This window comes from Chiloscyllium punctatum, unplaced genomic scaffold, assembly GCF_047496795.1.
Source record: "Chiloscyllium punctatum isolate Juve2018m unplaced genomic scaffold, sChiPun1.3 scaffold_127, whole genome shotgun sequence".
NCBI lineage: Eukaryota > Metazoa > Chordata > Chondrichthyes > Orectolobiformes > Hemiscylliidae > Chiloscyllium > Chiloscyllium punctatum.
Window position 1 is genome coordinate 412,232 of NW_027309861.1, and position 27,739 is coordinate 439,970.

Here is a 27,739-nt window from a genome sequence, read left to right on the forward strand (position 1 = left end):
CCCTCTTTAAATCCTTGCTCTCTCACCTCCCGTTTATACCCTCTAGTTTTGGACTCACCTACCCTTGTTTATTCACCATTCTTAGGGTCACCCCGTGGCCTCCTCTGCCCAAGTGAACTATTTAGGACAATGTTACAAATATCTCCAACGTATGAAACAAAGTGCTGGCCAATGTCGGCAAATGTGCCAAATATCGCTTTCCCCACCCTGTCCACGTGTGATGCCACTTCCGAGGAACAATGTAACTTGCACCCCCTGGTCTCTCTCTCTCTCTCTCTCTCTGTTTGACAACCCTGGCCAAAGCCCTTCCATTAACTGTGTTAGTCCTCCCTGGTTTGTCTTAACAAAATCTAACACCTGAATTAAACCCCATCTTTCATTCCTTGGCCCACTGGCCCAGTTGGTCAGTATCCCCTTTGATAACCGTATTTACTGCCCACTACACCATTCATTTGATCATCAACAAACTTTCGCATAATCACTCCTATATTTTCAACCAAATCCTTTATGTCGATGATGCCCATCAGTGGACCCAGCCCTGATCCTTTCTTCAATAATGGAATCAAACCATATTCTTGTCACAGACCCATACAGAATGGAAACTGATCCTTCAGTTGATACCCACCATCATCTCAAACTAAACTCTTCCCAGCTGCCTGCTGCTGGCCCATATCACTCCAACCCTTCCCTATTCACCTGTTTATCCAAATATCTTTTAAACATTGTAATTGTACCCGCACCAACCCCTTTCTCAGGAAGTTCATTCCACACTCAAACCACCCCCTGTGTAGCAAATTGCCCCATACCTTTTTTTGAACATCTCTCTGCTCTAACCTTAAAAATGTGGCCCCTCCTCTTGAGACTCCCCCATCCTGAGGAAAAGGCAACTACCATTAAATTGATCTATAAATCATTTTTTTTTTCATAAACCTTTATAGCATCATGTCCCAACCTCCAGGCTCCAGTGAAAAAAGACTCAGCCTATCCAGCCATTTTTCAGAACTCAAGCCTTCCATACCCAGCAATATCCTGGTAAATCTCTTCTGAATGTCCTGCAGATTAATAATATCCTCCCTGTTAACTGGGCGACCAGAACTGGACAGAGTATTGCAGAACAGGCCTCACAAATGTCTACGCAATCTCAACATGACGTCCCAAATCCTCCACTCAATGGACTGAGCAATAGTCAGGCATGCAAAGCACTGTCTTATCCATCCTGTGATGCAAACGTCAAGAATTATGTACCTGAACCCAGAGGTCCCTCTGCTCTAAAACACTAACAGAGGCCCTAACATTAATTGGATAAGCTATATCCTTGTTTGTTTTACAAAAAACATAACCTTGTATTTATTCCGATTGAATTCCATCTCTAGTTTTCCAGCCCATTCACTCCCTCCATCAAGATCCCTTTGTAATCTCAGAAAACCTCCTTCACTGTCCATGATGCCACCCTCCAGCCTGCCAGCCCATCACACATGGCTGTCTGTAGTACACATACCTTTGCTAGGGGCTCCACAATTTCTTCCCTAGCATCCCACAGTGTCCTGTGATACACTTAATCAGGTTCTGGGACTTGCAATAGCTTTGTGTTTTGAAACCTCCAGCACCACCTCTTTTATAACATGCACTCTTTTCAAGTCATAGAGATATACAGCACAGAAATAGAACCTTCGGTCCTCAACTCGTCCAGGCTTACCAGAAGATCTAAATAAATCCATTCCCTTTTCCAGCATTTGGCCCATATACGTCTACACCCTTACTATTCAGATGCCCATCCAGATACCTTTTAAATGTTGTCATTGTATCAGTCTCCATTACTTTCTTTCTCAGCTCATTCCATACACACATCACCATATGTGTGAAGAAGCTGTCCCTTCAGTCCCTCTGTAAACCATTCACCTATAACCTTAAACTTATGCCCTCTAGTTTTGGACTTCCCAACTTCTGGGAAAAGGCCTTGAATGCTTACCCTATCCATGCCGCTCATATTCATATAAACCTCTGTAAGGTCATCCCTCAGTCTCCGATTCTCCAGTGACAGTAACCCCAGCTTATTCAGCAACAACCCGGGCAATATCTTGGTAATCTTTTCTGAGCCCTTTCAAGTTTCACAACATCCTTCCTGTAGCAGAGAGACTGGAATTGCACAGAACTCCAATGGTGGTCTAACGTATTACTCTCATTCCCTGAGTTGCCCAGTCTTTCTCCACAATAAGTTCTGGAGCGAAAAAATTGTTTAGGATCTTCGCAAATATCCTGCAGTTCCACACATTGATGGCCTCATTGATCTTTAATGGACACTATTTTGTCCTGAGTTACTTATGCACTCTTAATATACTGATACAATCACTTTTGGATTCCCCTTTCCTTCTCTGCTGAGGCTATTTCGTTTAGCCTTTCTCCATTCCTGTTTTCTACTCAAAGTGTATTCCAACAGCCCCTGTATATCCTCAGTGATTCCCTTGATCCAGTTGGCTGTACATGACATATGCCCCCTTTTCCTTGGCCAGACCCTTAATAGACAGTCAGTGTTTCCGAATGCTGTCAGCATTGACCTGCACACAAACAGGAAAATGCTGGCGCTGATCACTTAATTTATCTCACTTTTAAAATATTCTCACTTGCCAAACTTCCCTTTCCCTGTAAATAATTCCCTTCCCCAATCACATTTTGAAAGTTCCTGCCTAATATGATCAAGATTGGTCAGGCTCCATTTTATAACTTGCACTTTTTCTGGAGCACAATTACCAAATTCCTCCCTTGCAAACACTGAACACTGGCAGTCCCAGTCTAGGTTTGGAAAGTTCAAAAACCCTACCATAACAGCCCTATTATTATGGTTGATATTTAAGATGTCCCGACATATTTGTTCCTCAGTCTGCCACAGATTATTCGGGGTCAGCAGTCCGATCGTATCAAAGTGATGACCCATTCTTATTTCTCAGTTCCACGAACATAGCTTCACTGGGCGATCCCACAGGAATATCCTCTCTAAGTACTGCTGTGATATTTCATGCAATCAAAACCCACTACCACACGTCGTCTCTTGCCTCCCCTTCCTGTAGCATCTCCACCTTGAAACAATGAACTGCCAGTCCTGCCCCTCCCTCAGCTGTGTTTCTGTAATAACTATAATATCCCAGTCCCATGTTCTAATCCATGCCTTGAGTTCATCTTCCTTAGCTGTCTGGCCCCTTGCATTGAAATAAATGCAGTTTACTCATCGGTTTTCCCCCATTCCCTGCTATGTTCTTGCCTGCCTTCTCTGCTGAAATTGCTGTCTTTTACTTGTGTACCAGCCTCAATCTTCTTACTGGCCTTACGTTTATTTAAGGTCCAACACCCTGCCAGACGAGGTTATATCCTCTCAAGCAGCTCGAGCAATTCGCCCCACCAGGATATTTGTCCCTCTCCCGCTCCCAGTTGAGGTGTCTTTCCCACCCTGTCTCCCTGTGCTGACACCTTCAGGGATCTATGGACTTGTCCACCAAGGTCCGTGTATTCCTCAGTACTCCGCAAGGACCTACCGTTTATTACGTCTGTACTTCGCTAATCGTACCTCCCACAGAATATTACCTCACTTCAATCAGAACTAAACTCTGCTTAGATTATCATCCGATCGACATCGGACTGCAGACAGAGACCATCCTCCTCACTGTGAACAACACCCTTATCTTTCATGTCATCTGCAAACCGACTAATGATACCTTCTGCTTTCACATCCGAGTTATTAATGTTCAATGGTTCCTGCACAGATCCCTGTGGTACACCCGCTGGTGAAAATATTCTATCCACCAATTTTGCATCCAATTTGCCAACTTGCCTTGGAACCCAGTCCTTTTGGACCAGCCTTCCATGTTGGATCTTGTTTAAGGACTTAGTCAATTCCATGTAAACCACATCATCTGCACAGCCCTCATCAATATACTTAAGCACCATTTCAAAAAAACTGAACTGAATTCCTCAGACAGTATCTCCCTCTGCCAAATCCATGATGACTAAACCGAGTTGATCCTTACCTTTGCAAGTGTTGATTCATCCTCACAGTAGTTCCCAATAATTTCCCTCCCCCTGCTGTCAGACTATCTGCTCTGTAATTACCTGGCCTATCCCTGCTGCCCTTCTTGAACAAAGGAACCACATTAGCGATCCTCCAGTCATTCAGCACTTCACCTGTGGCCAGCAAAGTATTATATTTATCCACCAGGGCCCCAACAATCTCTGGGTAATTAGCATGGGGTCAAAGAATGCTGGTCCAGGCAGTGACACTCTCATCCCATGAATGAATAAATAAAAATACATATGTCCCTCCCTACCTCTGCAAACCCCTCCAGCTGCAGCAATTCGTACTGGCTTTGTAACACCGTTCAGACCCTGACCACTCTCTGTAACACTCTCACCACCTCCAGCACCTTCACCTCTCCATGTTCGTATCGTGTCAATAAACCTTGACAACGATTCCCCTTCCCATTGCCCTCCTCCTGCTAGCAGACCCATTGCAATCCCTTTAAATCTTACTCTAAAACTCTCTCTCACTTCAGGTTTTTAAGTACTTTGTGGTGATCTTCTCAGCCTCATAATCTAATATGATCCATTTTGTCCTGAGTGAGGGACCGGTGGGGATTTCTTGCTGAGTTTTTGTGTGTTTCAGTGGAATGTCCTTTTGTTGAGTATTTTATACTGTTCCTTCAAATGTTTTCCACTGTTCATTTACAGACACATATTTCAGTCTGTTTAGCCTGTTTACCTTGGTCAGTTCTCCTCTCAATCTCATGTCATTGGCTATTTTTGTTTCTAGCTGTAGCTTGTCCTTTCTGTGATTCACTTTAAAACTTTATATTTCTTTAAACTGCACTTTCTCACAATTTCCCAGAGGATCTCTCCAGGTGACATTACTCATTCACTAAGTTTTATCACACAACAGTCTCTCTGAGACAGTTCCGTCCCTCGCCAGTTGCACAATGTGTTATTCTAAGAAACACTGAAAAAAATTCTCTGAACTCCTCTTCCAATATCACTGTTGTCAGTGTGATTGTCCCAGACTTTGCGAATATTGACGTTTCACTAAATGTTCACCATGCCTGTATTAAAAATTCCAATGAATTCCTATTTATTGCAGTGACGATCCATGAAATGCTGTTCGGTGGGTGGTCTAAAACTGTTCTGCTGTTTCTGTCCTTGGCAAGTAGTAGGCAGAATTTACATTCAGACTGACTCTACTTCATGATCTGATGCCAAATGCTTTCTCTGTAATGCCTTTCTTACCCATTATTATTAGCGCCGTCCATTTTGCCTGAATTTGCACAAGGTTGTGAACCATTGAATATTTCTGTTCCCCCTTTTGTTCACCCTGTAACCACGTCTCTCTGATGTCTAAATCTCTTTTATCTCTGTGTCACAAATCCATCTACCTTGTTGCAGAGACTTTGTCCATTAATAAAAAACATAATTTACTCGTTCCCACAATTTCCTGTCAAAAATGGATTTGCTGATCTACAGTTTTAGTTAAACTTTGTCCCACCCTGTTCCTTTCTGTTGTCTTCAGTCACATTCCCACGCTGCTCTGATGCTTCACCTTTTCTCTTTGGATTTGGAAAGCTCCTTTCACCTGAAGCCTGTCCCTGCATCCTCTCTGTCACTTTAAAGCCCTGTCCATAAATCTACCAACGTGATTAGCCAGGACATTGTTCCACTGGAACTGTGCTGGGACCAATCTGAATGGATCTTTTTAAAAAATCAGGTATGGGATGTGGGTGTATCTGGCTGAATAGCCTTTATTGCCCATCCCTTGCTGCCCTTGAGCTAAACAGCTGGCTCGCCCATTTCACAGGGTCATTGAGAGGCAAACACTTTGCTGTGGGTATGTCGTGCAGACCACGTGAGAGTGAACTGTTGTCTTTCTCTGAAGGTCAAGTGCTTGGATTTTTATCAATACTTATTTATGGATTGTTAATTCTAATTTTTAAAACATATATTCATTTAAAATTCCACATGGTTAGATGTTAGAAAGAAGAAGGGGGTGGTCACTTTATTGGAACTGTATTGTAGGCTGTTGTAGATACCAGAGGAGCAGCTGTGTAGAGAGATTGAGATAACTATAGGAATAATAGAGGAGTGCAGGCTGGAGAATTTAATATTCCCTGTACTGACTGGGTCACCTCGAGTATAAAAAGACCTGGACGGAGTGCAATTTTTCAAATGTGTCCAAGGAAGGTTCCTCAATCAATATGCAGAGGGGCCTACTCTACTCAGGCAGGTGCAACAGTGGACCTCCCCTCAGAAGACTAGGTCGGGCAAGTGACTGAAGTGTCATTCAGAGAGCACTTTGGGTCCAGTGCCCACAACTGTCTTCGTTTTAACATAGTTATGGAAAAAGATCAGCAGGTCCACAGATTGAAGAGGAAAACTGGAACAGGGCCAGGTTTGGGGCCATTCTGCAGGATCTGGCCAGCGTCAATGCTGTGAATTTAAAATTGCACAACGTCCAGTTATAATCCAACTCGCTTTGGAATCGCTTGTGATCACTGTAACAGATGAAAGGCTTAAACTAAATTTGTTTGATATTATATTCCATGACACTGCCATCCTGTTGCTATAAATTCTGCACCTTAGGATTGTGCTCCCCAACCACCTGATGAAGAAGCAGTGCTCTGAAAGCTTGTGCTTTCAAATAAACCGGTTGGACTGGAACCGAGTGTCGGGTGATTTTTAACTTAGTACACCCCCAGTCCGACACCAGCACCTCCACATTATGATTCTAATCGATTGGGTGAGTCTGTTTGAAGGAAAAGGAACAACTGGCAAATGGGAGGCTTTTCAAAGTGTGATCTCAAGAATCCAGGACCAGTATGACCCATTGGGGTAAAGGGAAAAGCTGGCAGGGTTAGGGATCCTTGGCTGATGAGGGATAATAAGGCTCTGGTCTTGAAATGAAGACTGCATTCATTGGGTTTAAGATTTCCGTATCTACATGTTCTTAAAGACACGATCAATCTGTGGAGACCCTACAATCCTCTCAGTCCCTGTAACACTCCCAATCTGCAGAAGTCATTCCAATGTCTGTGACTCTTTCAATACAGTTCCTACAAGACCCACTATCGATGTGATATCTTTTCATTGCCAGCACCCACCCTGTCAATGTAAGCTCCTCCAGTGTCTCCATCCATCTGCTCATTTCCACAATCTTCTCCAGCTCTTACATGTGTAAGCATCACCCTCAAGGAGAAAGTGAGGACTGCAAATGCTGGAGATCAGAGCTGAAAATGTGTTGCTGGAAAAACGCAGCAGGTCAGGCAGCATCCAAGGAACAGGAGAACCAACTTTTCGGGCATGAGCCCTTCTTCAGGAATGAGGAAAGTGTGTCCAGCAGGCTAAGATAAAAGGTAGGGAGGAGGGACTTGGGGGAGGGGGTGATGGAAATGCGATGGGTGGAAGGAGGTCAAGGTGAGTGTGATAGGCCAGAGTGGGGTGGGGGCAGAGAGGTCAGGAAAAAGATTGCAGGTTAGGAAGGTAGAGCTGAGTTCGAGGGATTTGACTGAGACAAGGTGGGGGGAGGGGAAATGAGGAAAGTGGAGAAATCTGAGTTCATCCCTTGTGGTTGGAGGGTTCCTAGGTGGAAGATGAGGTGCTCTTCCTCCAACCGTCGTGTTGCTATGGTCTGGCGAAGGAGGAGTCCAAGGACCTGCATGTCCTTGGTGGAGTGGGAGGGGGAGTTGAAGTGTTGAGCCACAGGGTGGTTGGGTTGGTTGGTCTGGGTGTCCCAGAGGTGTTCTCTGAAACGTTCCACAAGTAGGCGGCCTGTCTCCCCAATATAGAGGAGACCACATCGTGTGCAGCGGATGCAATAAATGATGTGTGTGGAGGTGCAGGTGAATTTGTGGTGGATATGGAAGGATCCCTTGGGGCCTTGGATAGAAGTGAGGGGGGAGGTGTGGGCGCAAGTTTTGCATTTCTTGCGGTTCCAGAGGAAGGTGCCGGGAGTGGAGGTTGGGTTGGTGGGGGGGGGTGTGGACCTGACGAGGGAGTCCCGGAGGGAGTGGTCTTTTTGGAATGCTCTGATATCCTTCTGATATCGAAGCTAAACCTTCCGCCAATTACCTTAAACTTATGTCTCCTTGTGATAGCCATTTCACCGTGGGATGTAATCTCTGGTTATCCACTCTATCTATGCCTCTCATTCCCTTGTAAACCTCTATCATGTCACCATTCTTCCTCCTTCGCTTTGATCAGAAAAGCCCTAGCTTCCACAACCTACCTTCTATGGGCATGCCCTCCAGTCCAGGCAGCATCCTGCTAAATCTCCTCTGCACTGTCATTAAAGCTTCCACGTCCTCCCTATAATGAAGCAAACAGAACTGTTCACAATATTCGAAGTGTCTTCTAATTGGGGTTCAGTAGAGCTTCAGCAAAATCTCACACCTCTTAAATTCAATCCCCCTGCTAATGAAAGCCAACACACCATCCGCCGCCTTAACAGCCTGTCAACTTGGGTGGGAACCTGAGGGACACAGGATCCCTTTGTTCCTGCACGCTGCTAAGAATCCTGCCTTTAACCACGTAAAGGTTTTCTGCAGAATCCTCCAATCTAAAATTATCCCTATATTTGTAAGTTCCTCCAGTCCCTACAACACTCAGAAACTGTGAAACCTCCTCAAGTCCATATATTCCTAATGTCCGCAAAATCCTCCCGTCCTGATGTCCCTCCATATCTCTGTAACTCCCGGCATCCTCCAGTGCCCTTCTGGGGAACATTGCAGAGGAAGGAGGAGTTGGAGAGTCTGGGCCATGTTACGAGGTATGAAGGGCTACAGAACCTGGAGGATGGTACAAATGTCGGAAGGGACGTGGGACTTACAGAAGGTTAGAGGTTCCGGGATTCATTGAACCTGCAGGATGGGACAGGGGATGGCTTGTGTAAACTGGAGGATATTATGATTTGAACCACAGGTAATTTTTGATTGGACCATTCAGCCAATCTTCCAGTCATAGAGATGTACAGCATAGAAACAGACCCTTCATTCCAACCCAGCCATTCTGAGAGGATATTCCAACCCAATCTAGTCCCACCTGCCAGTACCTGGCCTATTTCACTCCAAACCCTTTCTATTCATATATCCATCCAAATGCTTCTTAAATGTTGCAATTGTACCATCTGTAAGATTGGCTGAAAGATCCAATCAAACATTACCTGTGGTTCAAATCATAACATCCTCCAGGTTCCACAACCCATTCATGGTCCCATCCTGCAGATCAGATATCCCAACCCAATGTAGTCCCCCCTGCTAGCACCCAGCCCATCTCCCTCTAAACCCTTCCTATTCAGATACCCATCCAGATGCCTTTTAACTGTTGCAATTGTACAAGCTTCCACAACTTCCTCTGGCAGCTCATTCCATATATGTAGTATCCTCTGCGTGAAAAAGTTGCCCCTTAGTTCTCTTTTATATCTTTCTACTCTTCCCCTAAACCTTGCCCTATAATTCTGGACTCGCACACCCCAGGAGAAAGCCTTTGTCTATTTACCCTATCCATGCCCCTCTTGATTTTATAAACCTCTATAAGGTCACCCTCAGCCTCCGACTCTCCAGGAAAAACAACCATCACCTGTTCAAACTCTCCCTCTAGCTCATCCCTGGCAACGTTGTTGTAAACCTTTTCTGGACCCTTTCAAGTTTCACAACATCCTTCCGATATGAAGTAGAACAGAGTTGCATGCAGCATTCCAAAAGTGGCCTAACCACTGTCCTGTACAGCCACAACATGACCTCCCAACTCCTGGACTCAATACTCTGACCAATAAAGGAATGCATACCAAGCGCCTTCTTCTCTATCCTATCTACCTGTGACTCTACTGTCAAGGAACTCTGTATTTCATTTGAAAGATTACATAGACGGGTAGAGTGGCCCGAGGTCTTCTGGGTGATGCTAGTTCAGTCTAAGCTGGTAGGCGGAGCCAGTGAAATATTTGCAGCGCTGTCTGATGAATGGTCGAGAGATAATGCACATGTCAAACAGGCTATTTTAAGTGCTTATGAATTGCTTATGAAAGGGAAGCCACTACAATTCCCTTTACCATTCCATCGCTATCTGTCAAAGCTCTTTCAGGTCTATATCCTCCGAATTGTTGAAACCTGCTCTTACCTTTGCAACTCCCATTATATCCTAACATTGTTGAGTCTCTAAAACCATCCCTATCAGTTTAATCCCCTCCACTGCATACAACACGCCTAGTCTGTCTAATCTTTTCACATCCTTCAGTTCCTATATACCTACGTATTGGTGTGACTGCTTTGTGGCCATTGTATCCTCATTTATATCTGCAAAAGACTCCGCTCACTGCAACACATCCTAAGTTCATAAGTAAATCTGGTTTCTCACAAGCCTCTCTACAAGCTTCCCTATCCCTGTCGTATCTTGCAGCATGCACACCACTCTCTCTCTGACATACCTTCCAGTGCATAAAATCATCTCTCCTTCTAACTGTATCCAGTCTACAACTTCATCCCTGTCTGTGCAGCATTCTCCAGCTTATATCATCTTCCATGTGCTTACAACATTCTCCAGTCCATACCACCCTCCCTATCGCTGTGATATTCTCCAGATCCCACAACTGTTGTTAAATGTACGACATCCTGGAATCCTGTAAATGTTTCTGCACCCTGATCAACATAGACCATGTAACGATCCACAACCCTACACACATCCTACACACATTGGTGGGCAGCACGGTGCCACAGTGGTGAGCACTGCTGCCTCACAGCGCCAGAGACCCGGGTTCCATTCCCGCCTCAGGCGACTGACTGTGTGGAGTTTGCGCATTCTCCTCGTGTCTGCGTGGGTTTCCTCCGGGTGCTCCGGTTTCCACCCACAGTACAAAGATGTGCAGGTCAGGTGAATTGGCCATGCTAAATTGCCCGTAGTGTTAGGTAAGGGGTAAATGTAGGAGTATGGGTGAGTTACGCTTTGGCGGGGCGGTGTGGACTTGTTGGGCCGAAGGGCCTGTTTCCACACTGTAAGTAATCTAATCTAATCAATTACATCCCTATCTCTGAAGTCTAATCAAAGACACTTTATCTCTCTAACTTTCTCCAAACAATAAAAACTTTTCTCCTGCGGACATTCTGTAGCAACTGTAACTATGTACAACCCTGCAACATTGTCGCGCCCCCAAACATCTCTCCCACTCTATGACCTCTAACCATCCCTCAAAGGCCCTCTCTCGGTGACACATGCCATGCATTTTCAACAAGGCAGATGGAATGACAGCATTAACTGAAGATAACAGATATGATTGAACTGTTATTGAGGAGGTGTGGCTGCAGAATGATCATGACAGCAATGTGATTATTGAGGGATTGTAGGGATTTAGGCAGGATTAGCAGAAAACCAAACAAGGTCCTGTTTTGTTGTGAAGAAAGGACGCAGTCAGCGCATTAGTGAGACAGCCAATTTAATCTGTATTTAATCAAAATATAGAATCATTTTGAATGGACAGCTTCCAAATAGCAAGGGGGATCTGGATGATCAAATCACAATCCATGCTCGTTGTTAAGTTGGATGCAATATTTTCTTGGTGATAGTAGACAGAGGCATGTGGAGTGGTGAATTTCTGATTGGACGTCTGTGGCCAATGCTGTTTCACAAGGATCAGTGCTGCGATGTCTGTGAGTAATTTATATCTGTGATTCAGATGATAGGTGAGCAGTTTGATTAGTAATTTTGCAGACGACATTTGGAAAGGCACGTAATGATTAGAGATAGTTAGGGGAATTGTGGATAGTGAGGAAGAGTGTTAAAGGTTGCAGCAGTGTGTAGATCAGCTGGAACGCTGGGCAGAGATGTGGCAAATTGAATTTCATCGGGGCAGGTGTGAAGTGATGCATTTATGAAGTCAAATGGAAGAGAGAAGTACACTAATTGACTACTTGGAAACATTGGTAAACAGATGACCTTGGATGCAAATCCATAGCTCCCTCAAAATAACAACACAACAGGATGTGGTGGTAAAGGAGGAGTATGGTAGGTTTCCCTTCATTGGTCACAGTATTGAGTACAGACGTTTGCATGTCATGTTGTGACTGAATGAAACTTCATTCGGCCATGTTTGGAAGGTTGCGTGTCGTTCTCATCGACACACCACAGGAAGGATGTGGAGGTTTTGGGGAGCGTGCAACAGAGGGTTGGCAGAATGTTGCCTGGATGAGAATGTGTTTACTGTAAGGAGGTTGGACGCAGTTGGATTGTTTTGCGAGAGTATCGGACACTGAGGGGTGACCTGGTACATATAGCATTAGAAGAGGCGTGAATAGTGTGGATAGTTGGAATCCTCCTTCCAATGTAGAAATATCAAATACTAGGGTACCTCGGTTTAAGGGAGAGTGAGAAGTTTTAAGTGAGATGAATGAGACCAGTTGTCTTTACCGAGAGGGTAGAAGCTGCTCAGGAGGTGGGAGAGGTGGCAACGAGAGTAAAGTTTTGAAGGGCATTTAGACAGAAACATGAACAGGCCGAGAATAGAGGGATATCGCCCATGTGCAGGCAGATGGGATTAGTTTAGTATAGCACAATGGTCAGCACAGTCATGGTGGGCCGAAGGGCCTATTACTGTGCTGTACTGTTCTAGTTTCTAACTTCATGGCATCCACCCTGTCAAAGCCCCTCACAATCCTGGATGTTTCATTCAATTTCTCTCCCATTCTTCAAAATCCCAATAGGTTCAAGGTCAATCTACTCCACCTCTTCTCATTGGAAAATCCTGCCATCTCCAGGCTCAGCCGAGCGAACCTTCCCTGGCCTGCCTCTAATACAAGAATGTCTTTCCTTAGGGCACGCATACTGTTCAATATAATCTAGGTGTGGTCTGACTTGTACTTTGCATCGTTTTAGCAAGCCCTCCCTATATTTCAACTCCATTCCCTTTGCCTTCTCGATTACCTGCTGATCCTGTAAGCTCCCTTTTTCAGATTGATTCACAAGGATTCCCAAAATCCTTTGTGCAGTCAGTCTGAAACCAAACGGTGTTAGTTTGACAGTAAGTTGGGAACGTGCTGGAATGTGTTATAAAGGATATGACAATAAATGATAACTGGATGTTTAGAAACAATAGGAGATGTATGATTTTATAAAAGGGGAATATTTTTAAATCTGTTGTATTCTATATTTTGGTGTGACCATAAATGCAGAATAGATAAGGGTGGGGGAGGCTAGTTGCGGTGGAGGGATATTTGAAATTTCAGAAGCATTTTGACAAGTTTCAACAAGGGCTAAAACTTAGCTCGTGAGAGAATAGGGCCCCTGAAAGATCAATGAAGCTGTCTGTGTGGAATCACTGCTGATGGGTGAGATACTGAACAAATATTTTGCATTCGGATTTACTGTGGATAAAGACATGGAAGCTCGGGAACTTGGGAAATACATAGTGATGTCTTGGAAAGAGTGCACATCGGAGAACAGGAGGTGCTGGATGTCTTAAAATGCTAAAAGTTAGATAAAACCTTGGGACATGATCAGATGTATCCCAGCGCCTTGTGAGAAGCGAGGAAGGAAATTAGAGGGCCCCTCCCAGAGATATTTGCATCATCAACAGCCACTACAGACCAGTGAGACTGATGGCAAGGGTGGTAAGTTGTTGGAGGAGATTCTGAGAGAAACGATCATCGTGCATTTGGAAAGGTAAGGACAGATTAACGATCATCAGCATGGCTTTGTGCATGGGGAATCATGTTTCAAACCTGAGTGTGGAGGTAGACAAGTGAGAGGTCAAAGCAGAGCAGTTCATGATGTCCACATGAATTTTAGCAAGGCCTTTGACAAGTTTCTGCATGGCAGACTGGTTAGTAAGTTTAGATCAGACATAACCAGGGAGTGCTCACCAACTGGATACAAAACAGGATTGACGGTAGGAGACAGAACATGCTCATAGAGGGTTTCTGCTCAAACTGCAGGCTTTTGACCAACGGTGTGCGATAGGGTTCGGTGCTGGGTCACTGTTGTGCATCATTTATATAAACAATTTGGATGATAATATAGGAGTCATGGTTAGCAAGTTTGTGAGTGAGACTGAAATTGGTGATAAAGTGGACAGTGAAGAGGATTATCGAAGAGTACAATGGATCAAGAGTACTGTTGGACCAGTGAGGTTAGGAATAACAGGTGGAGAAATGCAAGATGTTGTAGTGTGGTAAAGCAGATCAGGCTGGACTTGTACAATTAATGTTCGGGCCCTGGGTACCATTGTCAATCAGTGACCCAGGGATGCAGGTACACAGTTTTTTGAAAGTAGCATCACGAGTAGACAGGCTGGTGAAGCAGGCGTTTGGGAGGGTTACCCTTCATTGGGCAGAGCATTGAGAGTAGGAGTTGGGATGTCATGGTGTATCTGTACAGGACATTAGTGAGGCCTCTGTATAAACATTGTGGATTATCTGGAAAAAATCAACTTGTTCACGTATGTCCTTTAGGGAGGGATATCTGACATTCTTACCTGGTCTGGCTCACATGTGACTCCAGTCCCACAGCAATATGGCTGACTCTGAGCTGCCTCTGGGCAATTAGCAGTAGTGTAATGTATGCTGGACCAACCGGTGACATCCTTAGGCCGTGAATGAATCAATGAAAAATACATATGTCTATCCCTACCTTTGCAAACAGCTCTGGCTGCAGCAATCCGTACTGGCTTTGTAACGTTGTTCAGGCCTTTGCCCCTCTCTGTAACACTCTCACCACCTCCAGCACCTTCAATTCTCCCTGTTCCGCTACTCTAATTAAACACTGACAATGTTTTCTCTTCCTCCTGCACTCCTCCACATTTCTAAATGTTGGTTACTTCAGAATTGATCGGTTCTTTTTCATCTCTTAATCAAATCGGCCAAGACCGTCTGAAGGGGGAAGGAGCATTGGGAAGGTGTCGAGCACCTCGAGACTTACTGTGGGGAAAACGGGAATCCAGGAGAAAACAGCACAAGGAGCGCGCTGTCATATCAACGCCTCACCAACCCCCTTTCAATGTCCACCTTCTGCCTCAAGTGTAACAGAGTCTGTGGAAGGCCACATCGGTCTGTACAGCCAACTCCAGACTCCCCCACCCCCACTGAGAGTGGGAGAGAGTCAGCCTCATCTGTTAACCACTGCCAAAGAGATGATGAGATAGGAAGGTTGAATCCCCTCACAATTATCCCAGTGTCTTTGTTACAAATTCAATCAATTCCCTGTTAATACAAAATCTAATCATGTGCTGTCACTCAGTACGTCTCCATGTGGTGCCCCTCGCTGTGTCGGTCTATTTACTGCCTCTGTCAGCATTTCTCCCTCTTAAAGATGGTCTGAGATCCTGAGTCAACAGAATTGTCCATTCCAGAGAGATGCAGCAGCACAGGCAAGGGATGGGATTATCGAGATCTCTGCTGGACTCAGCGCCATTCTGCATGTGTTATCCTCATTGCATCAGTCTACTTTCCCATTCTGTCTATTTCTGTCACATGCAGGTCCTCAAGATGTTCCTAACTCCTGTCTCATCCATCACCTCATTGAAACTGGTTGGTCAGCCAGACAGAGATGGAGAGGGAGATCTGGATCCTTCAGTAATTCCTGCAGCCGGTAAGATCGCTCACAGTAAACAGCACAGGGTGGAGGTAGTAGACTTCTATATTCAGACTTGGAAGACCGGACATAGATACAGAGCTGGTCAAGGAACAGCAACATTCTAGGCCTCATTTCCACCATCTTGTGAGGATCCTGCTTTCACCTCTGCTGTACTGCTCCTCAATGCGACAGCATAGCGGATTGCAGGCATCAAACCTGGCCCATGCTGTTTTAGTGATCTGTGTAATATTCTCCAGTCCCGATAATCCTTCCTCTGTTTGAAATCTCCTCTAGTCCACATCATTCTCTGTGTCTCTGTCTCTGTCTCTGTCTCTGTCAGGTTCTCCAGTCCCTAACACCCTAATCCCTAACCTTCTGCAGTAGATACTAAATTCCTTCATCCCTGTAAACCCTGACAGCCTTGTCTATCCCTCTGAGCTTTTCCCACCAATACCACCCTCCATGTCAATGTATTTGTCTTTAACCTCTCCATCCGTCCCTACCTATGTATTCTTCTCCTGCTCCTACAACCCTTCCTTAGCTGTGAAAAATTTGTAATCTCCTAATCCTTCTCCAATTCTTTGACCTTTATCTTGTTAAATTTCACCCTCATTCCCGACAGCATACCCCTCCCGACCACAGGGACCTCTTTCAGTTTGTGCAACCCTCCCCATCTGTGTAACTGTCTCCAACCAAGTAACCTGGCATTCTCCATTGCCTTCTGATCTCTGTAACCTTCAGAACCGAGAAGCCTTCTTATAACTGTAAACTTCTTCAGTCACGACAATCTTCCATATCTCTGTTAGTATTCACAATACACTTCTCCCGGAAACACTCCCCGTCTGTGCCTCTCAAACTGCCTGCCTCTCCCTACATCCACCCTTATCTCTATCTCCAGAATCTAATCCAGCTACATTATCTCTGTAAATGCCTCCAATCCTCAAACCCCTTTGTCCCATGAACATTCTTGACCAGATGTAACTTTGTTTAACTCTTAACATCCTCGAGCCCCTGTAAGCCTTCCTATCTCTGTAATCTCTACCCATCTGTTCAACCCCCCACTACTGAGGAATGACTCCCTGTATTCGCCATAAGGGAGAAGGAATGACAGTGATCAGATATGATGGAACTGTCATTTCGGAGATTTAGCTGCAGAATGACCATCACTGGGAAGTGAAAACTGAAGGGTTGTTGGGACAGAGTTATAGAGTCAGAGAGATGTGCAGCATGGAAACCGACCCTTAGGTCCAACCCATCCATGCTGACCAGCTATCCCAACCCAATCTAGTCCCAATAGGCAGACTAGGAAAAACGCCAACAACTTGTGAAGGAATGATGAGTTTAATGCATTGATGAGAAAGTAATGTGGATCTGAATATCAAAAGTGGAGCTGAGAATAAGCAAACAGCAGCAACCGTTAGCAGGAATTCTTTTGTAAGCACCAACCAGTGATGGGAATGTCAATATGGTTACAGTCAGGACACTGAATGTACTTATGGCAAGGGCAGTACAGTAACTGTGTGTGACAGTGGTCTCCATGCCGACTGATACAGCACTGACTATCAGTGCTGTGATGGATAGAATCCTGGATTGTATGTAAGATGGTTTTCTATAACATCATATCATATTTGTAGATCAAATGCTGTGTACTAATAAATATCCAATAATCCCATTATAACGGAGTTTTGTGAGCAGAGACCCATAATATTATGCAGGATATATTGAGTTTGTGCTCAGACCATGAGATGTAGCAGGGGAATGAGGCCATTCCATCGAGTATGCTCTGTCCTTCAATCAGATCATGGCTGATCTGATACTGTTCAACTCTACTTTCCTGCCTTTTCCACAAAACCTTTGTTTCGCTGATTCATTAACATCTGCAGGAGTTTACAGAACAGTTGGAGAGATAGACAGAAATGGCAAATTGAGTTAATCTGGACAAGTGTGAGATGATGTCAAATTCAAAAAGATCATTAGTATACTGAGGGATATTGATACACAGAAGAATTTTGGTGCAAGTCAGTAACTCCCAGAAAATGGCAACAGAAGTGTTTCGGATGGGAAAGAAAGCAAATGGAGTACTAGCCTTCATCAGTCACAATGTTGAGTATAGTGGTTTGCATCTGATGCTGTATTTCTATAAAACATTTGTTTGGCCACAGTTGGAGTACTGTGTGCAGGTCTCATCTCCACATAATAGGGAGGATGGGGAGGCTTTGGAGAGGGTGCAAAAGGGTTTTATCAGCATGTTGCCAGTATTAGGGTTTTTAAGGGTGTGTTTGGTGTAAGAGCAAATTAAACAAAGTTGGATTGTTTTGTGAGACTATCAGAGGCTGACAGGTGACCAGGTACAGGAATATAACATTTGGAACAGGGATAAATAATGTAGACAGTCAGAATCTCTTTTCCAATGTGTAAGTTTCAAATACTGGAGCGCATATGTTAAAGGTGAGAAAGAGGAAGTTTAAATGAGATGTGTGAGACAAGTTTTTTTCACGTAGAGTGGATGTTACCGAGGGAGGTCGTAGAAGCAGAAATGTGAGTAAAGGTTTGAAGTGGGATTTAGACAGAAACATGAACAGGCAGAGAATAGAGGGATCTAGATCCATGTGCAAGCAGATGGTATGAGTTAGAATAGTACATTGGACAGCATTGACGTGGTGGGCCGAAGGGCCTGTTGCTGTGCTCTACTGTTCTATTTACTAACTTCCCAGCATCTGCCCGATCAGACTCCCTCAGAATCTTGGATGTTTCATTCCATTTCTCTCTCATTATCTAAACTTCAATGGGTTCAACCTCAACATACTCCACCTCTTCTCATTAGAAAATCCCTCCATTCCCAGGATCAGCCGAGTGAACCTTCTCTGGACTGCCTCCAATGCAACAATATCTTTCCTCCGGGCACTCACACTGTTCATAATATTCGAGGTGTGGTCTGACTTGTACCTTGCATAGTTTTAGCTAGACCTGCCTATTTTTAGGCTCCATTCCCTCTGTAATAAATGTCAGCATTTGATTTGCCTTCTTTATTACCTGCTGACCCTGTGAGCTACCTTTTTCAGATTGATAAACAAGAACTCCCTCAACCCTTTCTGCTGTCAGTCTGAAACCAAATAGTGTTAGCCTAACAATAAGTCAGGAGCAAACTGAAATTGTTAGAAATGATATGTCAATATACAATAACTGGCCACTTAGAAAGCCAATTGATTTAAAGAGAATTTGTTTTTGAGCCTGTTGAATTTAATTTGTTGGTGTGAATTTGTGGCAGAATTGTAATGGCGTAGCAAGGTGTCGTGGTACGGGGGATATGATGTATTTCAATTCTCAGAAGCCTTTACGCAAGTTTCAATAAGGGCTAAAGAGTAACTTGGTAGAGAATAGAGCCTCTTAAAGATCCATAAGGTCGCCCATGTGTGGAACCAGAGGAGATGGGTGAGATATTAGACAAAATAATCTTTGTCAGTGTTTACTGTGGCGAAAGACATGGAAGCTCGGGAACTTGAGGAAGTAAATAGTGATGTCTTGGAAAGAATCCTCACCAGAGAAGAGAAAGTGCTGGAATCTTAAAACAAATAAAGGTAGATCAATCCTCAGCAGCTCATTAGGTCGATCCTAGAATATTGTGGGAAGCTAGGGAAGAGATTGCAGTGTCTCTAACAGAGATATTTATATGATCCACAGACACAATGAGGTGTTGGAAGACTGGAGGGCGGTGAATGCTGTTCCATCACTTAAGGGCTGCAGGGAAAAGCCAGGAAATTACATCCCAGTGAGCCCAGTGATGGGGAAGTTGTTGGAGGAGATTCTGAGAGAAAGGAGCTCCTTACATTTACAAAGGCAAGGGCTGATTTGAGATGGTCAGCAGGGCTTTGTGATTGGAAAATTACGTTTCACAAACCGGATTGACTCTTCGAGGAGGTGGCCAAAGATAGATGAAGGCAGAGCAGTCAACGTTGTCCACATGGACTTTAGCATCTAGTCAAGAGGAAGGAGAAAGTTTACTTAAGGTCGTGGAAGCAAGGATCAGACAGGGCTCCAGAGAGTTACAATGGGTGGCACGGTGTCTCAGTGGTTAGCACTGCGACCTCATAACACCACTGACTCCATTTCGATTCCAGCCTCAGGCGACTGTCTGTGGGGAGTTTGCACATTCTTCCCGTGTCTGCATGGTTTTTCCCCCAGGTGCTGTGGTTTCCCCCAACAGCCCAAAGATATGCAGATTATGTGACTCAGCCATGCTAAATTACCCATAGTGTTCACGGATGTGCAGGTGTGGCGCAGTAGTTAGGGCAAATGGAGAGTAATAGGGTGGGGGAATGGGGCTGGGTTGGATACTGTTTGGAAGGTTGGTATGGAGGTGTTGGGCCAAATGGCCCATTTCCACACAGTAGGGATTCTCTGAAGGTACCAAGAAGAAACCGTGGATTGGACTTAGGGCAACTAGAAGGGGACGTGATAAAGCATTGTTGGGAAGGATTAAGGAAAACCGTAAGGTATTCTCCACTTATGGGAGGAACAAGAGCAAGGCCAGAGTGAGGATAGGGCCGGTCAGGGACAGTGGAAGGAACTTGTGCCTGGAGTCACAGGAGGTAAGCAAGGTCCTTAATGAATACTATGCCTCAGTATTCACTGCTGAGAGGGACCTTGTCATTTGTTAGGACAGTGTGAAACAGGCTGATGTACGTGAACAGGTGGATGTTAAGGAGGATGTGCTGAGAATTTTGTAAAAGATAAGTCACTGAGCCAGACTGGATGCATCCAAAGTTACTATCCGAAGCGAGGGAATGGATTGCTGCGCACCTGGGTGATGACCTTTGCACCCTCACTGTCCACTGGAGTTGGACCAGACGATTGGAGGCAGGAAAATATTATTCCCTTGTTCAGGAAAGGGAATAGGGATAATCCTGGGAATTGCACACGTGTCAGTCTTATGTCTATGGTGTGCAGATTATTGGAGAAGACTCTGAGAGACAGGAAACCATAGATTGATCAGAGATAGTCAGCATGGTTTTGTAAGGGGCAGGTCATGCCTGACAATTCTTAATCAATCTTTTGAGAATGTGACGAAACACCTTTATGGCTCATTCAGAAAGTATGGAGGCATGGGATACAGGGAAACCTGTCTGTCTGGGTACAGGATTACTGGCACACAGAAAACAGACGATGATGATAAATGGACAGCATTCATCCTGGAGCTCAGTGCCCAGTGGTTTCCTGCAGGGAGAGGTTACAGGACCTCTGCTCTCTGTGATTTTATGAATAAGTTGGATGTGTGAGTGGAAGAGTTGGTTAGTAAGTTTCCCAATGACACAAAGGTTGGTGGAGTGGTTGATAGTGTGGGGGGCTGTTGTCGGTTGCAACGGGCCATTGACAAGATGCTGAGAAGTAGCAGATGGAGTTCAATCTGGAAAAGTGTGAAGTTATTCATTTTAGAAGATTGAATTTGAATGCAGAATTCCTGGTTGATGGTAGGATCCTTGGCAGTGTGGAGGAACAGATCCATAGATCCCTCAACGTTGCCACCCAAGCTGATCGGCTTGTTAAGAAGGAATATATTGTGTGGGATTTCATTAGTTTGGGAATTGAGTTTTAAAGCCGTGAGGTTATGTTGCAGTTCTATAGAGCCCTGCTTAGACCCCAGTTGGAATATTGTGTTCAGTTCTGGTCCCTTCATTACAGGAAGGATGTGGAAGTTTTAGAGAGGGTGAAGAGGAGATTTACCAGGATGCTGTCTGTACTGGAGAACATGTCTTATGAAGAAAGGTTGAGGGAGCTAAGGCTTTTCTCATTGGAGTGAAGAAGGGTGAGGGGTGACATGGCAGAGGTGAACAAGGTGATGAGAGTCATAGATGGTGAATAGAGAGAGATTTTTTTACCCTGTCATAAGTAGTTATTACAAGGGGTTATAATTTTCTGGCGATTAGCAGATGCTTAAGGGGAGATCTCAGAGGTAGGTTTGTTACATATAGAGTGGTGTATGTGGAGTGCACTGCCAGCGGTGGCAGTAAAATTAGATGCATTAGGGACATTTAATATACTTCTGGATAGGCACATGGATGATAATAAAATGAAGGGAATGGAAGTTAGAGTAATAGAGACGTACAGCATGGAAACAGACCCTTCGGTCCAACCCGTCCATGCTGATCAGATATCCCAACCCAATCTAGTCCCACCTGCCAGCACCTGGTCCATATCCTTCCAAACCCTTCATATTCATATACCCATCCAAATACCTCTTAAATGTTGCAATTGTACCAGCCTCCATTTCTTCTTCTGGCAGCTCATTCCATACACATACCACCCTCTATGTGAAAAAGTTGCCCCTTAGGTCTCTTTTATATCTTTCCCCTCTTATCCTAAACCTATGGACTTCCCAACCCCAGGGAAAAGACTTTGTCTATTTATCCTATCCATGCCCTTCATAATTTTGTAAACCTCTATAAGGTCACCCCTCAGCCTCCAACACTCCAATGAAAAAAGCCCCAGCCAGTTCAGCCTCTCCCTATAGCTCAAATCCTCCAACCCTGCCAACATACTTATAAATCTTTTCTGAACGCTTTCAAGTTTCCCAACATCTTTCCAATAGTAAGGAGACCAGAATTGCACGCAATATTCCAACAGTGGCCTAACTAATGTGCTGTACAGTCGCAACATGACCTCCCAACTCCTGTACTCAATAATCTGACCCATAAAGGAAAGCATACCAAACGCCTTCTTCACTATCCTATCTACCTGCGACTTCACTTTCAAGGAGCCATGAACCTGAACCTCAAGGTCTCTTGGTTCAGAAACACTCCCTCAAAACTTACCATTAAGTGTATAAGTCCTGCTAAGATTTGCTTTCCCAAAATGCAGCACCTCGCATTTATCTGAACTCAACTCTGTCTGCCACTTTTTTCTTATCTTACGGTCGGATAAAAGATTGGCATATCATCATGGCCGAAGGGTCTTGTTCTGTACTGTTCTGTGTTCTACGTGTCATATGGTAAACTGGGTAATAAGGTCAGATCAGTGTGAAAGGATATGGCATTCAGGAGGAGCTAGTCAACTGGACAGAAAATTGGTCTTGATGGTAGGAGACAGAGGGTGATGGGAGACATGTTGTTTTTCTGACTGGAGACATGTGACCAGCGGTGGAGTGGGTCCACTGTTGTTTGTCATTTGGATAAATGGTTTGGATGGGAATATTGGTAAGTAAATTAAATAAGTTTTTTGGGTGACACTGAAATTGGTGGTAAACTGGACAGGTCATCTGTGATACAACAGGATGAACAGTACTGCTGGGATAGTGGGCTGAAGTATAGCAGATAGAGTTTAATTAGATAAATGTGAATTGTGTCATTTTGGTGAAACACACCTGGGTGTTACTTTTCCAGTTAATGTTAGAGCCCTGGGTCGTGTTGTCAATCAGTGACCCAGGTACACAGTTCTTTAAAAGTGGTGGCACAGATAGACAGGCTGGTGAAGAAGGTGTTTGGGGTGGTTTCCTTCACTGGGCAGAGCATTAACAGTAGGAGTTGGGACGCCATGTTGTATCTGTACAAGACATTGGTCAGGCCACCATAAAACCATTGTTGATCAGTGGGAAGAACTCATCTGGTTCGCTGACCTCCTTTTGTGTAGAATATCTGACATTCTAACTTGGTCTGGCTAACATGTGACTCCAGACCCACGACAATATGGCTGACTCTGAGCTGTCCTCTGTGTAATTAGCAGTAACACCGACATCCCATGAATGAATAAAAATACATATGTCCCTCCCTACCTCTGCAAACCCCTCCAGCTGCAGAAATGCAGACTGGCTTTGTAACACCGTTCAGGTCCTGACCACTCTCTGTAACACTCTCACTATCTCCAGCACCTTCACCCCTCACTGTTCCTTTTGTGACATTAAACCCTTACACTGATTCCTCTTCCCACTGCCCAACCTTTGCGAGCAGACCCTTTGCAATCCCTTTAACACTTACTCCTAGAACATTCTCTCACTTCAGGATTTTAAGTACTTTTTGGTGATCTTCTAAGCCTCATAATGTAATATGATCCATTTTGTCCTGAATGAGGGGCTGGTGGGAATTTCTTGCTGAGATTTTGTCTGTTTCAATGGAATGGTCTTTTGTTGAGTGATTTACACTGTTCCTTCAAACTGTTCTTGTACAGGCACATATTTCAGTCTGTTTAGCCTGTTTACCTTGGTCAGTTCTCATCTCGAACCCATGTCATTGGCTGTTTTTGTTTCTAGTTGTAGCTTATCCTTTCTGTGGTTCACTTTAAAACTTTATATTTCTTTAAACTGCACTTTATTACAATTTCTCTGAGGATCTCTCCAGGTGACATTACTCATTCACTAAGTTTGATCACGCAACGGTCGCTCTGAGATAGTTATGTCCCTAGCCAGTTGCACAATTTGTTATTCAAAAAAAACACCGAAAAAAGTTTTTTCTGAACTCCTCTTCCAATATCACTGTTGTCAGTGTGACTGTCCCAGATTATGTGAATATTGAAGTTTCCCAAAATTATCACAATGTGTTTGTTAAAAAATTCCAATGAGTTCCTGTTTAATGCAGTGATGTGCAATGGAATGCAGTTCGGTGGCCAAAACTGTTCTGCTGCTTGTGTCCTTTGCAAGTAGTAACCCGAATTTACATTCAGACTGACTCTACTTCATGATCTGAGGTCAAATGCTTTCTCTGTAATGCCTTTGTTACCCATTATTGTTAGCGTTACCCATTTTGCCTGAGTTTGCACAAGGTTGTGAACCATTGAATATTTATGTCCACCTTTTGTTCGCCCTGTAACCACGTCTCTCTGGTGTCTAAATCTCTTTTATCTCTGTGTCACAAATCCATCTACCTTGTTGAAGAGACATTATCCCATTCCAAAAAAACATAATTTACTCTTTCCTAATATTTCCTGTCACAGACCTATTCCCTGATGTACATTCCCTGATGTAGTTAAACTCTGTCCCATCCTGTTCCTTTCTGTTTGTCTTCAGTCACATTCCCATGCAGCTCCCATACTTCACCTTTTCTCTTTGCATTTGGAAAGCTCGTTTCACCTGAACCCTGTCCAAGCATCCTCTGTGTCAGTTTAAAACCCTGTCACAGAAACCTACCGACATGATTGGCCAGGACACTGGTTCCGGTGCAGTTCCAGTGGGACCATCCTAATGGATTATTTATTAAATCGGGTATGGGATGTGGGTGTCTCTGGCTGGCCAGCCTTTCTTGCCCAGCCCTAGCTGCCTTCGAGCTAAGTAACTTGCTCGGCCATTTCAGCGGGTAATTGAGAGGCAAACACTTTGCTGTGGGTATGTCGTGTAGATCACGTGATGATGAGCAGATGTCCTTCTCGAAAGGAGAAGTATTTGGTATTTTTGTACATCAGCAATGGTTTCATATTTATTTATGGATTGTTAATTACTATTTTTAAAATTATTAATTTCAAACTCCACCATTTCTCATGGTGGGATTCAAACCCTCTTCCCCTGAACATTAGCTGAGGTTTTGGATACATACTCTAGCAATAATACCACTCGGCCATCACTTCGCCTGCTCACTGGCTGCTCATCCCTGAGCACTGATACCAGGGCATCATGAAGCTAAACCCGTTCTTCCAACATGATTGTGTGATCCTGAAGTCTTGCAGCACTCTGGTGATATCACTCAGTCTCTCTCCATGTGGTATCCCTGACTGTGTGAGTCTAATTGCTGCCGCTGTCAGCGCCTCCCACTCTTCCAGTTACTCCAGATCCTGAGCCAACAGAATTCTCCACTCCAGAGAAATGCAACAGCACAACCCAGGGATGGAGTGGGATTTTCCAGATATCTGTGGGGCTCATTTCCATTCTCTATGTGTAACCCTCACTGCATCAGTCTAATTTTCTATTCTGTCTATTTCTCTGTCTCCTTTAGGTATTTAGGAAGTTCCTGACTCAATAGACCTCCCAATTGCTGGGGGTCTCGTCCAATACCTCATTGAAGATGTTTGGTCAGCCAGAGAGACAAAGGGAAGGGAGATGTGGAGTCTTCAATAAATCCTGCCGTGAGGTAAAATCACTCAGAGTGCACAGAGCAGGGAGCAATGAGAGGGCTCCAAACATCGCTAACAGGACATGACACAGATACAGTGCTGGATGGGGAGCACAGTACAGTACAGACACACCCCAGACTCAATCACCACCTCTACTTTAATTTATGTTGCACTGAGACAGCATGGCGAGTTCAGAGTTATCAATCCAGGCCTGCGCTGTCTTAGTGAGCATCAGGACAACAAAGGGGAGAGTAGGCCTCCGTCGAGAGGTTGGGAATGCTGGCTGGGATCTTTCTGTTCTGTGTTCTCCCTCCATCACTGTGCTAAGACTCACTACTCTGCAACTTTGTGTCTATAGCATGGCTTGTACACGGGTGTCTTCAGTCATTTTTAACTCCTATAATAGTTCCTGTCCCTGTAACTACCTCCCTTCCCGATAGTCCTCCACATATTTGAAATGTACTGCATTCCAGACTACCATCCTTATCACTGTAAATTGCTTCAGTGTCTACAACATGCTTTATTTTGGTACTGCAATCTTCTTTAACTGGATACAGAGTGATACAGCACGAAACAGAACCTGTGGTACAACTCATCAATGCTCTCCCTGTTTCCTATAATGAATGAGTCTCATTTGCTTGCGTTCGGCCCTTACCTCTTCAAATCTTCTCCTCTCCATGTACCTGCCCAAATGTCTTTTCCATGTTGTCATTGTTCTTGTTTCTCCCATGTTCCCCTGGCAGTCTGTGCACCATCCTCTGTGGATAATGTTGCCCCTCAGCTCCCTCTTCAATTCTTTGCTGTCTTACGTCCCATTTGTACTCTTGAGTTTTGGACTCCCTTATCCTTGGCTATTCACCATTCTTAGGCCCAATCCTTGTGGCACTCCACTTCCAGTCTGATAAGCAAACCTCCACCACCACCCTCTGTCTTCTACCTTTGAGCCAGTTCTGTATCCAAATTGCTAGTTCTCCCTGTATTCCGTGAAATCAAATCTTGCTCATCAGTCTCCCATGGGGATCCTTGTCGAACGCTTTACTGAAGTCCATATAGATCACATCCACCGCTGAGCCCTCTTCAATCTTCTTTGATACTTCTTCAAAATACTCATTCAAGTTTGTGAGACATGATCTCCCACACACAAATCTCTATCTCTAATCAGTCCTTGCTATTTCAAATACACGTACATCCTGTCCCTCAGGATTCCCTCCAACAACTTGCCCACCACCGACGTCAGGCTCACTGCTCCATAATTCCCTGGCTTGTCCTTACCACTCTTCTTAAACAGTGGCACCACGTTAGCCGACCTCCAGTCTTCCGGCACCTCACGTGTGACTATCAATGATACAAATATCTCAGCAAGAGGCCCAGCAATCACTTCTCTAGCTTCCCACAGAGTTCGAGGGTAGACCTGATCAGATCCTGGGAATTTATCCATCTTTATGCATTTCAAGACATCCAGCACTTGCTCCTCTGTAATATGGACATTTTGCAAGGTGTCACCATTTATTTCCCTACATTCTATATCTTCCATATCCTTTTCCACAGTAAAAACTGATGCAAAATATTCGTTTAGTATCTCTGTCTTTTAAACGTTGTAATTGTCACCACGTCCACCCTTCCTTAGGAAGTTCATTCCACAATCAAAACACCCTTTGTGTAACAATTTGCCCCCATGCCTTTTTTTTTGAACAAATCTCTCTTCTAACCTTAAAAATGTGGTCTCTCCTCTTGAGACTCCCCCATCCTACGGAAAAGGCAACTACCATTAAATCGATCTATATCTCATTTTTAAAAAATAAACTTTTATAACATGACATCTCAAACTCCAGGCTCCAGTGAAAAAAGACTCAGCCGATCCAGCCATTTTACAGAATTCAAGCCTTCCAGATCAAGCAATGTCCTGGTAAATCTCTGCTGGACACCCTGCAGCTTAATAATATCCTCCCTATAACTGGGCGACCAGAACTGGACAGAGGAGTGCAGAAGAGGCCTCCTAAATGTCTGCACAATCTCAACATGACGTCGCAAATCCACCACTCAATGGACTGAGCAATAGTCAGGCATGCCAAGCACTGTCTTATCCATCCTGTGATGCAAGCTTCAAGGATTATGTACCTGAACCCGGAGG

The 27,739-nt window shown here is 44.4% G+C and overlaps 1 long non-coding RNA gene across 1 annotated transcript; it reads left to right on the forward strand.

The window, feature by feature from the left end:
• Window positions 1-11,581: 11,581 nt before the first annotated feature.
• On the forward strand, window positions 11,582-25,615 carry LOC140471579 (uncharacterized). The gene is made up of 3 exons (XR_011957107.1): window positions 11,582-11,663; window positions 15,483-15,594; window positions 25,491-25,615. It is a non-coding gene; the product is annotated as an uncharacterized lncRNA (long non-coding RNA).
• The last annotated feature ends 2,124 nt before the right edge of the window (window positions 25,616-27,739 follow it).